Source organism: Telopea speciosissima, chromosome 7, assembly GCF_018873765.1.
Source record: "Telopea speciosissima isolate NSW1024214 ecotype Mountain lineage chromosome 7, Tspe_v1, whole genome shotgun sequence".
Taxonomy (NCBI): Eukaryota; Viridiplantae; Streptophyta; class Magnoliopsida; order Proteales; family Proteaceae; genus Telopea; species Telopea speciosissima.
In genome coordinates, this window is record NC_057922.1 from 9,383,229 (window position 1) to 9,398,568 (window position 15,340).

General features: G+C 41.3%; 1 protein-coding gene across 2 annotated transcripts in view; it reads right to left on the bottom strand.

The window, feature by feature from the left end:
• Positions 1–15,340, bottom strand: part of LOC122667335 (protein CELLULOSE SYNTHASE INTERACTIVE 3) — a 38,855-nt gene that overhangs the window by 5,798 nt on the left and 17,717 nt on the right. The window lies entirely within an intron of this gene.

Consider the following 15,340-nt stretch of genomic DNA (forward strand, 5'->3'; position numbering starts at 1 on the left):
ATCCTACTAGAGGCCAAGCAACAAGATCTAAAAGGGGGCTGCTGGTTCGAATGGGCAGAATTAGGGTTTTAGGTCAATTTCTAGGGTTTGGGGTAGGGTAATGACTAATGAGAATATAGTTTATATGGTAAAACTAGGCAGGCTTTAGGGAATTTAATGAGCTAGGGTTTGTTAGATTTGAATAAGAATTTAAATTTCAGAAAATTTAGGGTTAGGGTTTCGGGTTTTAGAATTTAGGTTAAAACTAGGGTTTTTAATGGGAGTTTGGGCCAGGGTTGGGATCGAGTTTCCCAAACAGGGAGGGGGATGTTCGATCCAAATATGGTGGGGTTCTGATGGCAGATTAGGTCTGAACAGGTTTTAGGTTTAATGGAGGTTAATGGGGAATTAGGGTTTAGATGGTTGGATAGGGCTGAGATGAATATCGAGCGGAGGGGATGATGTAAAGGGGCTGTGACTGAATTATGAATAAGTTTTGATGGTTGGTTGAGGCTGTAACTGAACTAGGGTTTAGGGAATTCAAATAAAATAAAAGGGGGGCTGTAGGGTAGGCTGTAGGGTAGGCTGTAGAGGATTAGGAGGAGGGAATCGCAGAAAATTAAAATACTTACTGGATTGAGCAATGGAGAAGGATAGAACCACCTTCAATGGATATCCTCCCAGCCGTCACGGCGTAAGGAGTCGTAGGAGATCCACCTACCCTTTCCACCTTGATAGAACCACAAGGATATACTCTCAAAGAGCAGCAGCAGCAACAAGGCAGCAATACGATTTTTTTAAACTCATAAACTTGTGGGGGAGCCTCTCACGATTTGAACTTTTATAATAAAAGGCCATAGGCCAAATCCTAATACAAATTAAACTCTTCCCTCACTTCAATCGTGGAGGGGGGAACCTAATTAAAACAACTTAAAATTTTAAAAGGTTAAAAGACCTATTTACCCCTAATAACTTAAAACAAAAGACACTTAATTAAATCACTTAAATTGAACCATGGATTGAACTGGTTCAAATTAAGTTTACAAATAAGCTGAAATAAAACTAAGTATAGAACCTACTAAATGTAAACCTAAGCTATGGCTCCAAACTAAGCCCTAACTTCAGGACTACTTCTTCTTCTTCCTTCGGGTGTGGGCACATGGTGCTACATCATTAGGTCTAAAATCGACGCAAATGCCACTCCTCAAGGGGACAAAGGTTTATTGCAAATTTTGTTCAATGAGGAAATTGCAACCCTCTTACCACTGGATAAAAGTTGGACTTAAACTGAGAAGGCACCTTTACTAGCACCAACCATTTCCTAATATCCAGCCCTACTCCTTTATATAATGCGAGAAGGCACCATTACTAGCACCAACCATTTCCTAATATCAAACCCCACTCCTTTATATGATGCCTCGTAAAACATCTGCATCAAGAAACGATATTCCACCAATTCCCAATCATTTAACTTCCGCTGATTGCAAACAACCTTGCCGTTTCTTAGCTTGCATGGTTACTAATTTGGTGTGAAACATCCTGTACAACTTGGTTTCATATCAGAATTTAGTAGTACCAGTCCGGTGACGGGGAATATCAATATCCCTAAAACATTCAGCATATTGTAGTGAGCTGTCACTTATTGTACTGCATCATGCAGCACGGTAACAAATGAAAACAAGAGAAAAGAACACCTGGTGTCAAAGGTCATCCTTAGCCTTATCAGAACCTGTTCAGTTCAATTCAGGTCCAGTTTGGGCTGTGATCCACCATTCAGTATAGAGTTAATACATTCCCAATTATCCACTTACCCTCTTTTAATCTTATGTCAAGTCTTCGCAGGATCGAAGCTCAAACAGCATGCTGAATTTCTCTACCAGCTGATAGACTAGAGGAAATTCAGATTCTGACAACTAATTCATAATAATCAAATCTTAACTGAGTTTAGATTGAGTTTCTTCAATCTTATGATACACTTAGAGGGAACTCAATCTTCCACGATATAAGAACTGTAACTCCGAAAATTAAAATATAAATAAATAAATAAAAGCTTCTCAACTGCTCCATGTTTATTTTGAACTCCCATTAAGGCCCCAATTCACTCACAGTTTCACCTACTAGTATTTTGGCTAACTCTCCCCAGTCCTAACAAACTTGGGATTTGCACAATCTTCAATTCAAACAGGTGATATGGAATTGAAAAACCCTTCTGATGGCATCAGAATCAAACAAATTGGATAAAATTTATAGCAAACTTAAAAAGTTTAGAATCGAATTTAAAAAATAACCATGTAACCATAGGGTGCAAAATTTCAGAAACTTCAAAAAAAAAATTAGCTGCCCAGCATAGTCCATGCGCTAGAGATGGTATTATTCTCTAACCCCCACAATGTGTCAACATCCAATTGGGGCCTACATTGATCCTTTTTTGAAGGATTACTCAATCACAAATTCTCCCTAGGTTCTACTCCACATCAACACCCCCTCATTGAACAGTTCAGATAACTGGTATCAACAGAATCAAGCTTTTATTTTGAGCTTGTGTCTGGTTGACTCATCTCAATCTGACTTAGTCACTAAAGTTCGAGTCAAGGTCACAATAATGTGATTTGAAGGAAAACAACATACACCTTCTTTCTCCACCCAAACCGGAACCAGGATTACTTATCTGAAAGAAACTAAGCCTTATAAAGATGCTGGAAATAGAGAAAAATACAAGAAGTGCAAACAATCTGCCTCCATTTTTTAAGGTAGAGAGTTCGATACTTCGATTTTGTTGGGTGAAACGAGACCCTTAAAAAGGGCACCAAAAATTGAAATAACAGTTCAAAAAAAAACTGCACATAATTAAATTTCCGAAGCAAATGAACAGTAGCAAATTGCAGCTGGTACAGTTGTATGAGATTGCAAATGTAGGTATAAATTGAAGAAAGGCCCATAACTAAACAGGCTTGGCATGTTAGAAATTCCCTATTAAGTGGCAAACCTCTTTCACCCACTACAGAAAAAGAAAGACGCACCAGATGCAGTCAATCAACCCTAATCCTAGATTAGGAACCAACGATTTCATTGGCTGCAACACAGCTAGAAGTCTAAGGATTTCATCACATGATCCAAGGGTAGAGAAGCTTGCTGGTTTTGATATTCCAACAACCTGCGATGGAAGAAAAGAAGGGGAATTAGGAAATAATAGACAGAAAAGATATGGGGAGGGTAGAGGGAGAGAGAGAGAGAGAGAGAGATTAGAACCTGAATAGGTCTAATCCCAGGCAGGATCAAATAGAAAACCCTCCAATAAACAAGAAATCATATGAGGGAACCACGAGAACAATGGGAACTAAAATCATATGAGGGAACCAAGAAAACATTGGAAACTAAGGTAGGGTTGAATCTCAGCCTGGGCATCTCACCCAACCTATCTCAGGATTTTCACAAAGGCTAAAGCCAATATTTCATTAATCAAATTCGTGTACAATGCTGACCCCCCTTACAAACTTATATAAAAGACTCTATCCTATCCTTAACTAATAAGGAAAGGCCTAACCCTATCCTTAACTAATAAGGTAACCTAAATTGACTAAGAATAAAGAAATTAGACTCAAAACAGAACCTTAACTAAACTAGTTTTCCTACTTTCTACCGATATTTTAGGCTCATTAAATTGGCCAATTACAAAGTAAACCCATGGGATCAAAATCCCAACATATGTATAACCCAACCCAAAGCTTATTTCCACTAAAATAAGCCCCTAAGTGACTTATCTACATCAATCCTCCCCTGCTTGAAAAAAAATCAACTTCGAATTTTGCAAAATGGATGAATCAACTTTGTGTGGTGAATATCTATCTTCAAACCATAACAATACTTAGGCAACTTGTGGATGTTAGGAATGTAGTCTTCAAGGCATGGAACTTTCTCTTCAAAGAACTCTGGTGGCATGATGAACTCTATGTGCTGAACTTCTAAATCAGCAGTCATGTGTCCATGAGGTCTTCTACAGTTGTGTCTACAACCTTCTCTACTTCAAACTATTCAATGTATGCTCGGCATTCGAAACATCAAGGACTGACTCTTCCATGACGATAGAATTTTCTGGAACTTCAACATTAACCTTATAGATGTCAATGTTATCATCCAGGGTGACTTCACACTCTTCTCGTATTTATTTGTTGCTTCATCGACTTCATCTCATCAGTTAAACCTTTGACCATATCAGCCAGTTGTTGAAGAATAATTTGGTCACTTGTAGGGTTAGTACTTGGTGTACCCATAGCTCTGATACTAAATAATGTAAGACTAGAACTTGAATAGGTCTAATCCCAGGCAGGATCAAACAGAAAACCCTCCAATAAACAAGAAATCATATGAGGGAATCAAGAGAACAATGGGAACTAAAATCATATAAGGGAACCAAGAGAACAATGAGAACGAAAATCATATGAGGGAACCAAGAGAACAATGGGAACTCAAATGAGGGAACAATTTGCTTGGTTAAAGTAACAATAAAAACCCACAAATTTGTAACCTGTTAATGTAGTCCTAGATAGGTAGGAAACCTACTAGGAGCCAAGCAACAGGATCAACTAAAAGGGGGGCTGCTGGTTCAAATGGACAGAACTGAATTTAGGTCAATTCCTAGGGTTAGGTATGGGGGAATGGGGTAATTTATATCTGGTTTTAATAGGCAGGCCTAGGGGAAGCTACTAAAACAGGTTTGAATCAGATTTGAATCAAAATTCGAATTCCAGAATTTTAGGCTTAGGGTTTGGGTTTTAGGTTTTAAAATCTAGGTTGAAAACTAGGGTTTAGGATGGGATTTTTGGGCTGGGTTTCTGGTCGAGTTTTACTGGCAGTGGGGAGAAGGTTCGATCAAAATATTGGCTAATTCTGATGGTTAGAATAGTCTGGACAGAATTGAGACTATCTTAGGGTTTTTTGGGTTTTGTGGGAGATGAGGGGAATTAGGGATTGACTAATCAGATTGGGCTCAAAGCTGGATCGAGTGTGAGGGTTATGGCAAGGATGTTATGCCTGAAATTGGAGGGGATTTGGGTGAAAGGGTAGGGCTGGACAGAACTTAGATGTTCTAGGGTTTACGAAATTAAAAAAGAAAATAAAGGGGGAATCGATTGGGGAAGGAGAATGAATGGAAACAGAAATTAAAATTCAAACTTACGGTAGAACTCCACTGGCAGCAAGTCTGAACAAGGGTTGAAGGATAGAACCACCTTCAGAGAGAGAGAACCTCCCAGCCGCCATGGCGTAAGGAGTCATAGGAGATCCACCTGTCCTTCTTCCTTGATAGAACCACAAGGCAACACTCCAAAGGAGCAGCAGCAGCAGCAATCGGCAGCCAACAATTTCTGTTTTTTTTTTCAAATATTCAACCGTGGGGGACGATTTACTTTATTCATAATATGGCTTTATGCCAAATTCTAATACAAATTAATGACTTCTCCTTCACAAAATCGTGGAAGGGAGAGGTTTAAATCTAAACTAATTAATTAAAACAAAATACCCCTACTAACTTAAGTTAAGAACTAACTAGCTAAATAACTTAAATTGGACCACTTGAACTAATTGGATACAACCAATTCTAAACCGATTCAATCTAAAAATAGAAAATTAAACCAAGTATGGAGAATACTAGCAAATAAATCTAATCTATGGCTCCCTAATTAAGCCCTAAGTTCAGGACTTCTTCTTCCTACTTGGAGCTGCATCAACTCTCCCCATCTTGAAAGCATTCATCTCCGATGGAGAAGGTTGGAACTCTGGCTGGGCAGCAACCTCGTGAAGCATCACATGAACACCTCGTACATCATCATCATCACAATAATTAGCCACATCATCTTCATTATCAGGAGGAAGTGCATGTCAATGATGTACACCCTGGTCTTCATCTTCACCTTGAACCTCTTCCTTTTCAGCTACATTGACAGGCTTCTTCTTGTGTGGGCAGTCCCTAACAATATGCCCCTTGTCTTGACAGTAATAACAAGTAAAAGGGTCATTACGGCCCATAGGAGCTCTGCCCTTATCATCCATACATGGGGGAACTGCAGGGCGAGAGGTGCTGCCTATAGAGGGACCTTGTCGTGAGGTGCTAGTGTTGAAGTAGGCCGGCTTGGGAGTAGAACCCGGCTGTTTACTTGAAGCTAGTAGCTCCTCTGCTTTCAAGGCCTTCTCAAAGTGTTATCAAAACCAGAATTTGGTGAATGCTTGAATGATCGATTGTGATCAGCCAAGCCCTTTATTTATAACTTTAAAAATATAATTACATGACAAAACTAACCCTGCCATAGCCGACATAGCTAGGCAGTACATAAAACAACTTAAAACATAAAATAAACTGTAGAAAGACCAGAGCGTAGGGGTCGGCAGACACAGGTTGTTGATTATATGGATATTGATGAGTTATCTAGCTTTGTTGGCGGATTAAGTATGGGTGATAGAGAGAGAGGACCGAGTGGGCATTGGCGTGCCCCATCTTTTGACGCACATACCACTCCATCATCATCGGATTATAGTGCATCACAACCTCAAGGTGGATATGGATATGGGTAGTTCATTGGGGACTATGACTCCCAGTTCCAATACCAGCCCCAGGGATGTACTGGATCATCTTTTGTGGACGACATTTTTTCATACCCTAGCTACCCAATTCACCAGCCATACATGCTGCCAGTAGGCCCAGCACGGACATCACGTCATATTGGATCAGTGGGTAGTCATGGTTCTTCTTCACAGTCACAGATTGGTCATCAATATCCTAGGATAGGTTACCTGCAATATGTTGATGACTCCATTTACATGGCAATTGTGGATGACTACACTTGTTTCTTCTCCGAAACTATACCGTGGTCCACGTATGGACGGTATTCTGGTTTATATTATTCAACACTCCCCCTCAAGTTGGAGCAAAGATATCGATCATGCCCCACTTGACTAGATTAGGATGAAATAACTTTCCAGGCAGTCCCTTGGTGAAGATTCCCACCTACAAAGGAGCAATACCCAGAAATAGACTTGCGATCTGCAGAACTAGCCCAATCAACATCAGTATATGCTTCTATCCATAGGTGACCATGTGCAGACAAAAGAATGCCTTTTCCAGGAGCTGACTTTAAATAGTGTAGAATGCGAAGAACAGCCTCCATATGAGAAGTGTAGGGATCATGCATAAACTGACTCACAACACTCACAGCAACAACAATGTCAGGATGAGTGTGTGAAAGATAAATCAACTTCCCTACAAGCCTTTGGTACCGGCCTTTATCAATAGGCTCACCCTCATTTTCCTTGAGCAGAACAATGGGATCCATAGGAGTATCTGAAGGATGGCAGCTTAGCAAACTTGTTTCAGCCAACAAGTCTAGGACATACTTTCTTTGGGAGAGAAATATGCCTTTGGAAGATCTGGCCACTTCAATCCCAAGAAAGTATCTTACTTTCCCTAGATCCTTAATCTCAAATTCCTGGCCAAGGAAGGTCTTCAACTGTCTGATCTCATCACCATCATTGCCAATAACCACTATGTCATCAACATAGACTACAAGAACAGTGAGTTTTTCACCAACCCTCTTGATAAAGAGTGTGTGATCAACATTACTCTGTTTATAGCCCACAGAAATCATGGCCTTGTGGAATCGACCAAACCAAGCTCTGGGTGACTGTTTCAGTCCATACAGTGCACGCTTCAACCTACACACTTTTCCTTTATTTCTGTCACAAGAGAACCCTGGTGGAATGTCCATATACACCTCCTCCTCCAGTGCTCCATTTAGGAAGGCATTTTTAACATCTAACTGCTGCAAATCCCAACCAAGGTTGACTGCACATGATAACAACACACGAACGGTATTCAAATTTGCAACAGGTGCAAAGGTCTCCTGGTAATCAATGCCGTATGTCTAAGTGAAACCCTTGGCTACGAGCCGTGCCTTATACCTATCCACAGTGCCATCTACTTTCTGTTTCACCACAAACACCCATTTACATCCAACAGTTTTCTTCCCAGGTGGAAGAACCACAAGCTCCCATGTGTTATTTTTCTTCAAGGCCTCCATTTCTTCCATCATGGTTGCCTTCCACTTTCCATCTGATAGAGCTTCCTGCCAATTGTTAGGAACACGAACAGAAGAAAGAAAAGAAATAAAAGCACGAAATGATGGGGAACGGGAGTCATAGGAAACAACATGAGATATGGGATGCTGTGTGCAAGTCCTGACACCTTTGCGAAGAGCAATAGGTAACTCAGGAGAAGGAACATTACCAGGTGGAGAGGCAGGTTCTGGATCCAGGTTCGGCAATTGGATGGGTACGGGAGCAACAGTTGAATGAACCTGCTTATGTTTCCTCGCCTAGGTCTTCATGTTACTAGCATCAATCCTCCTTTGAAATTCACTAATGGTCCTCTGGACAGGAGTTTGGGCTGGGGTGGTTTGCTCCCCTTGAATGGAGGAGGAAATCTCCCCTTGTACAGGAACCTCTCCCCCTGACTAGGGGGGAGGACTAGAAGCAGGCTGAACAGATTCAAACTCATTATAGACGGACTGGAGTGGAGGTGGAGAGTCTATAGTCAACACATCTTCACTAACACTCTCCCCCTGAAGAGGTGGGGACACATAGTAGGAGACAGTCTCATGAAACACGACATCCATGCTGACAAAAGTCCGGCGGGATGGAGGGTGATAGCATTTGTACCCCTTCTGTGTAGCAGAGTACCCTAAGAAAATGCACCGGAAACTACGTGGGTCAAGTTTGCCCGGGGACCTAGTATCCCTGGCATAGCAAACGCAGCCAAATACCTTAGGGGGAACAATAAAGGAGGAAGAGCCAAGTAAGAGCTCAATAGGGGGTCTAGAGTTAAGGACCCGACTGGGCAGCCTATTAATTAGATAGGCTACAGTAAGGACAGCATCCCTCCAATAAACGGAAGGGACATTACGGGCAAATAGAAGGGCACGAGCCACCTTCAAGAGGTGGCCATTTTTCCTCTCAGCCACACCATTTTGGGCTGGAGTATCAACACAACTGGTCTGATGGAGGATTCCATGGGCAACCAGGTATTTTTGGAACTGACCTTCCATATACTCTCTCCCATTATCACTCCTTAAAATCTGAATAGTGGTATTAAATTGAGTTTTAACCAGCTGGTGAAAGTGCTGGAAGCATGAAAAAACCTCACTTTTATTGTGCATAAGGTAAACCCAAGTGAACCTAGAATAGCAGTCAATAAAGGTTACATACCACCGATGACCCGAAAGAGACTTTTCTACTAGGACCCCACACATCAGTATGAACAACATGAAATAAAGAAGATGACCTTTTATTAGAGATTGGATAGGTGGAATGTGTCTGTTTGGCCAAGACACAACGCTCACAAAAAAAGTCTTCTTTATTACATGTATTACTTAATGCTGGAAATAAAGTAGATAAAGTACCTAAAGGTGGATGTCCTAGTCTAGAGTGCCATATGTGTAGTTCAGAAGAGATTGATGCTGGAGAACAAAGCCTAGAAGGTAAAGCCTGAGTAGATGCAGGATCTCCATCAAGCAGGTACAATCCGTCATGCACTTTACCCGATCCAATCGTCCTCCCCGAGTTCAGTTCTTGAAAAACACAATGAGTAGGAAAGAAGGTCACTTTACAGTTTAGAGATTTGGTAATACTGCCAATGGAGAGAAGGCTAGTGGTAAACTTGGGAATATGCAACACAGAAGATAATGTTAAAGAAGGGGAACACCCAATGGATCCTTTCCCAGATATGAAGGAGAGGGACCCATCAACAATTTTAACTTTGTCCTTACCAGAAGCAAGGAAGTAGGTATTAAAAAGACTAAAGGAACCTGTCATATGATCAGTAGCTCCGGAGTCTATAATCCAAGGAGTGGAAACTACTGATGCACAATGACCAGCAAAGGAAATACCTATACGGGCAAAGAAGGAACCTGCATTGGCAGCAGATGTAGTGGGGGCAGCAGATGTGTTCAACAGACGTCGGAGAGCTTGAAGTTCTTCCTGGGAGAAACCAATGTCAGTAGTGGGAGTTGGAGCTGCACTTTCAGTGTGATTGGCTTTGTTTTTAGGCTTAGCACGACCACGTTTGCTCTCAAAATCAGCAGGCTTTCCATACAGTTTCCAACACTGAGCCTTAATCTGATATGGTTTGTGGCAATGATCACACTTCACAGGCTCTTTAGCTGTAGCAGTAGCAGCAACATTATCAGCAGAAGTGTCAGTAGTGGAGCCAGCAGTCTGTAAGGCTGATCTTTCAACCTTAGGAGTAATCATCATAGCAGCCCTCCTTGTCTCTTCACTGTGTACATAGGAAAAGGTTTCCTCCAAAGTGGGAAAAGGAACCCGACCAAGAACCTGCACCCGAATAGGATCATACTCATCATTGAGCCCAGCCAGAAAGTCAAGACCCGAAACTGATCTACATAGGTGTGGTAGGCAGTAATATCAGCAGCAGTGGTAGGCTGAAACCGAGCATAGTGATCCAATTGCTGCCATAAACACTTGAAGGCAGCATAATACTTAGTGACTGTCATCTCCTTTTGAGTAGTGTTTTGAAGAGTTTTCCTGATCTCATAAACCTGAGCACCACTCCCTGAATGACCATAAGTACCCTTAACAGCAGTCCATATCTGAGTAGCAGTGTCAAGGAGAAGATACTGACTAGAGAGGTCAGTGGTCATGGAGTTCAGAACAAAGGACATCACCATTGCATCATTGGCAGCCCATTTAGTACGAGCAACACCTTCTTCAATGGGCTGTTTGGTGGTACTAGTAAGATGGCCAGTGAGTCCCCTACCAGCCACAATCATGGATAATGATCTGGCCCAAATTAAATAGTTGGTGCTACCAAGCTTGATGGTAGCAGCATAGGGAAGGAAATCATTCCTAGTCTGGTCTCCTCCAGAAGTAGCCGAGGTTATCTTTGAGTCACCCATAGTTCAGCCAGGCAGATATCGATCCTTGAGTTGTAAAAAAAATCTGATCTTCAAAACACTGCCAGGCAGAAATCGATCCTTAAATTATAACAATTTCTGATCTTCAAAAAAACTGCAGCAATTGGTGCTGAAACAAAGGTCGATTGCAGCAATATAATCAGGGAATTAACCCTAAAAAAATCTCCCCAAATAGCAGCTCAAAAAACCAAAATCGATAAGGTGTCAGGGTTTTGAAACAATTGAGATCAATAAAAGAAAAGAAGGGCTATAACTTGAGGGCTTCAGTTTGGGAGAATTCAGATGTGATATATGCTGTGCAGAGGTCTGCCGATGGTGCTCCAAAGTGAACAATTAACCTTCCATGTCGATAGGGTCAATCTTCCAAAAAATAGGAGCAGCAAAAATCGCAGAGACAAAAAACCAGCAGCTATCGAACTTGTATTTAAGGCATCAAAACTGAGGTGGAATGGAGGGCAGCACTCGAACCACAATTGGATCACCTCATTAGTGCTGCCCTGGAAGAATTGAGAGAACCAAAGAAAGAGAAAAAAGAGAGAGAGGAAATCGATGAAGGGGATGGAAGAGAAGCAATCGATGGAGGGGGAAGGTTTTGAAAACCCTAGATCAGAGAAGAGTGCTCTAATACCATGTTATCAAAACCAGAATTTGGTGAATGCTTGAATGATCGATTGTGATCAGCTAAGCCCTTTATTTATAACTTTAAAAATATAATTACATGACAAAACTAACCCTGCCATAGCCGACATAGCTAGGCAGTACATAAAACAACTTAAAACATAAAATAAACTGTAGAAAGACCAGAATACCCCCCACAGTATTCTGGTTTACATTATTCAACACAAAGCAATCTCGAATGTCCATAACGTCAACCACCCCAATTGCCCTGTTGATCTCACTTGTCAAACCCAACCTGAACCGGGAAAGCATTTGGATGCCCTCCTCCCTAATGCCAGTGCGAGAAGAAAGGGCATTGAATTTCCTCATGTACTCAGTTATAAACATGGTCCCTTGGCGGAGGGAGTTGAACTGATCCTGTAACTGAGACCTGAAGTGCTTTGGCAAATATTTCTTACTCAAGTCGTATTTCATGTCTTCCCAAGTGCGGGGTGCAGTACCATCAAAGTCCATCTCTCTTTCAGTGGTTCTCCACCACTTGCGTGCTGGTCCGACAAGTTTAGTACAGACTAGCTTCATTTTTCTCTCTTCAGACAGATCATACCAGTCAAAATAATCATCTAGGGCAGCAAGCCAGTCATAAAATACCTGAGGGTCAGGGTTACCATCAAACTCTTTCAACTCAAGCTTCACCTTCTGGTTGTCTGTGTAGCGCCGATTAGGGCCCTGGTCTCCAGTGAAGTAGGACCTCATATACTCCTCAAAAGTAGGCTGGCGACCTCTACATCTGTCCCGGTCTTCTCTATCTCTGTTTCTGTAGCCTCGGTGTTGATCTCTGTGTTCCCGGGAAGGCTCACGGGTACCTCTGGTTCTGCCCTGACGATCTCTGTAATGATCTCTGTCATATCTGTCATCTCTATATCTGTCCCTGTGAACTCTGGGTCCATCTCTGTGACCTCTGTAATCATCTCTAAGATCTCTGGGTTCATCTCTGTAAACTCTGTATCCATCTCTGTGATCTTTGTAATCATCTCTGGGATCCCCATCTCTATCTGGCAGCCTTTGTACCACTGAATGGAGCTGGTACGTGTCTTCGTCTATAGGTAAGTTGTTGTCTCTATCAAGGGGACCTCTTTGTTCTTCCAATCGTTGCACCCTAGCTATGATGTCATCGGCAACAGCCTTCTGGGCTTCAGTTGCAGCCCTCTGTTCAGTAGTAAGTTTTTGGAACAAGTCCATCATAGCAGCCATAAGGTCGGGTGGGTGTGGCAGTGCTGGATCAACAATATGATTGCCATGTTCATCCATGGCTCTAATACCAAGTTAATGTAGTCCTAGATAGGTAGGAAACCTACTAGGAGCCAAGCAACAAGATCAACTAAAAGGGGGGCTGCTGGTTCGAATGAACAGAACTGAATTTAGGTCAATTCCTAGGGTTAGGTATGGGGGTATGGGGGAATGGGGAAATTTATATCTGGTTTTAATAGGCAGGCCTAGGGGAAGCTACTAAAACAGGTTTGAATCAGATTTGAATCAAAATTCGAATTCCAGAATTTTAGGCTTAGGGTTTGGGTTTTAGGTTTTAGAATCTAGGTTGAAAACTAGGGTTTAGGATGGGATTTTTGGGCTGGGTTTCTGGTCGAGTTTTACTGGCAGTGGGGGGGAGGTTCGATCAAAATATTGGCCAATTCTAATGGTTAGAATAGTCTGGACAGAATTGAGACTATCTTAGGGTTTTTTGGGTTTTGTGGGAGATGAGGGGAATTAGGGATTGACTAATCAGATTGGGCTCAAAGCTGGACCGAGTGTGAGGGTTATGGCAAGGATGTTATGCCTGAATTTGGAGGGGATTTGGGTGAAAGGGTAGGGCTGGACAGAACTTAGATGTTCTAGGGTTTATGAAATTAAAACAGAAAATAAAGGGGGAATTGATTGGAGAAGGAGAATGAATGGAAACAGAAATTAAAATTCAAACTTACAGTAGAACTCCATTGGCAGCAAGTCTGAACAAGGTTTGAAGGATAGAACCACCTTCAAAGAGAGAGAACCTCTCAGCCATCATGGCGTAAGGAGTCACAGGAGATCCACCTGTCCTTCTTCCTTGATAGAATCACAAGGCAACATTCCAAAGGAGGAGCAGCAGCAGCAGCAATCGGCAGCCAACAATTTCTGTTTTTTTTTCAAATATTCAACCGTGGGGGAGCCTCCACGATTTACTTTATTTATAATATGGCTTTAAGCCAAATCCTAATACAAATTAATGACTTCTCCTTCACAAAATCGTGGAAGGGAGAGGTTTAAATCTAAACTAATTAATAAAAACAGAAAATGACCAAGATACCCCTACTAACTTAAGTTAAGAACTAACTAGCTAAATAACTTAAATTGGACCACTTGAACCAATTGGATACAACCAATTCTAAACCGGTTCAATCTAAAAACAGAAAATTAAACTAAGTATGGAGAATGCTAGCAAACAAACCTAATCTATGGCTCCCTAATTAAGCCCTAAGTTCAAGACTTCTTCTTCTTCTTCCTACTTGGAGCTGCATCACCTGTTGAAGCAACAATGATCTTGAGGTGGTAATCTTCAAGAAATCGATGTGACAATCAGTTGAACGAGAACCCAGCAGCTTGTAGCACTCTTGAACTCGATTTGAACAAAATTAGGGTTTGAATTCAATAACTGATGAAAGGGGATGGGGAAAGGTAGGGTTGGCGATCTCAGGATTTTCACAAAGGCTAAAGCCAATATTTCATTAATCAAATTCATGTACAATACTGGCCTCCCTTACAAACTTATATAGAAGACTCAAAAATAGACTCAAGACACTGAAAAGGAAAGGCCTAACCCTATCCTTAGCTAATAAGGTAACCTAAATTGACTAAGAATAAAGAAATTAGACACAAAACAGGACTCTAACTAAACAAAGGGAGTAAATCCCATTTTCCTACTTTTCTACCCATATTTTAGGCTCATTAAATTGGCCAATTACAAAGTAAACCCACGGGATCAAAAGCCTATATAACACAACCCAAAGCTTATTTCCACTAAAATAAGCCCTTTAAGTGACTTATCTACATCAGAGAGAGAGAGAGTTCAACAGGGGAAGAAAGAGAGAGGGACTAGGCTGACATGAGAGCCAACCGTTTGGGGGGGGGGGGGGGGAAGGAGAGAGAAAGCAACCAGTTTAGTAGGAAGAAAGAAAGAGAGATCAATCTGTCTATGGGGAGAGGAAGGGGGAAGAAGAGAGGAGCCTTTACTTGGCTTAGAATTCTCAAACAAAAAAATACTTTATTTCATCTCTAATCAATAGGGGGTGGTTGCAAGTATTTATTTTAAATAAAAAAAATAAAAACCCCATAAAAAAGAGTAGAATATTTTAGCACTCTTAAACTTTCTTTACTAATAAACCCAAAAACAGAAACTAAATCTAATATGATTCTTACTTTCTAATCAAGACTCAAGACAATGTAAAAGATCAAAAGAGGACCCCACAAAATCCCCACTCTAAGATCTAATAATTAAATAAACTCTCCTCGCACAACATATAAACTGTCCCCACTAATAAAACTTAAATAAAATACTACTAACACTAACACCACCTAAATTACAGAATCAAACAAATTAAAAAGCTATCCTATGAATAAAGGAGCAACCTGTGCACGAGGCTCCTGCTACTGCGGGGTCTGGGAGAGGCAAATGTATGCAGCCTTACCCCCTGCTTCGCAGGAGAGGCTGTTTCCAAGTTTTGAACCCACAACCA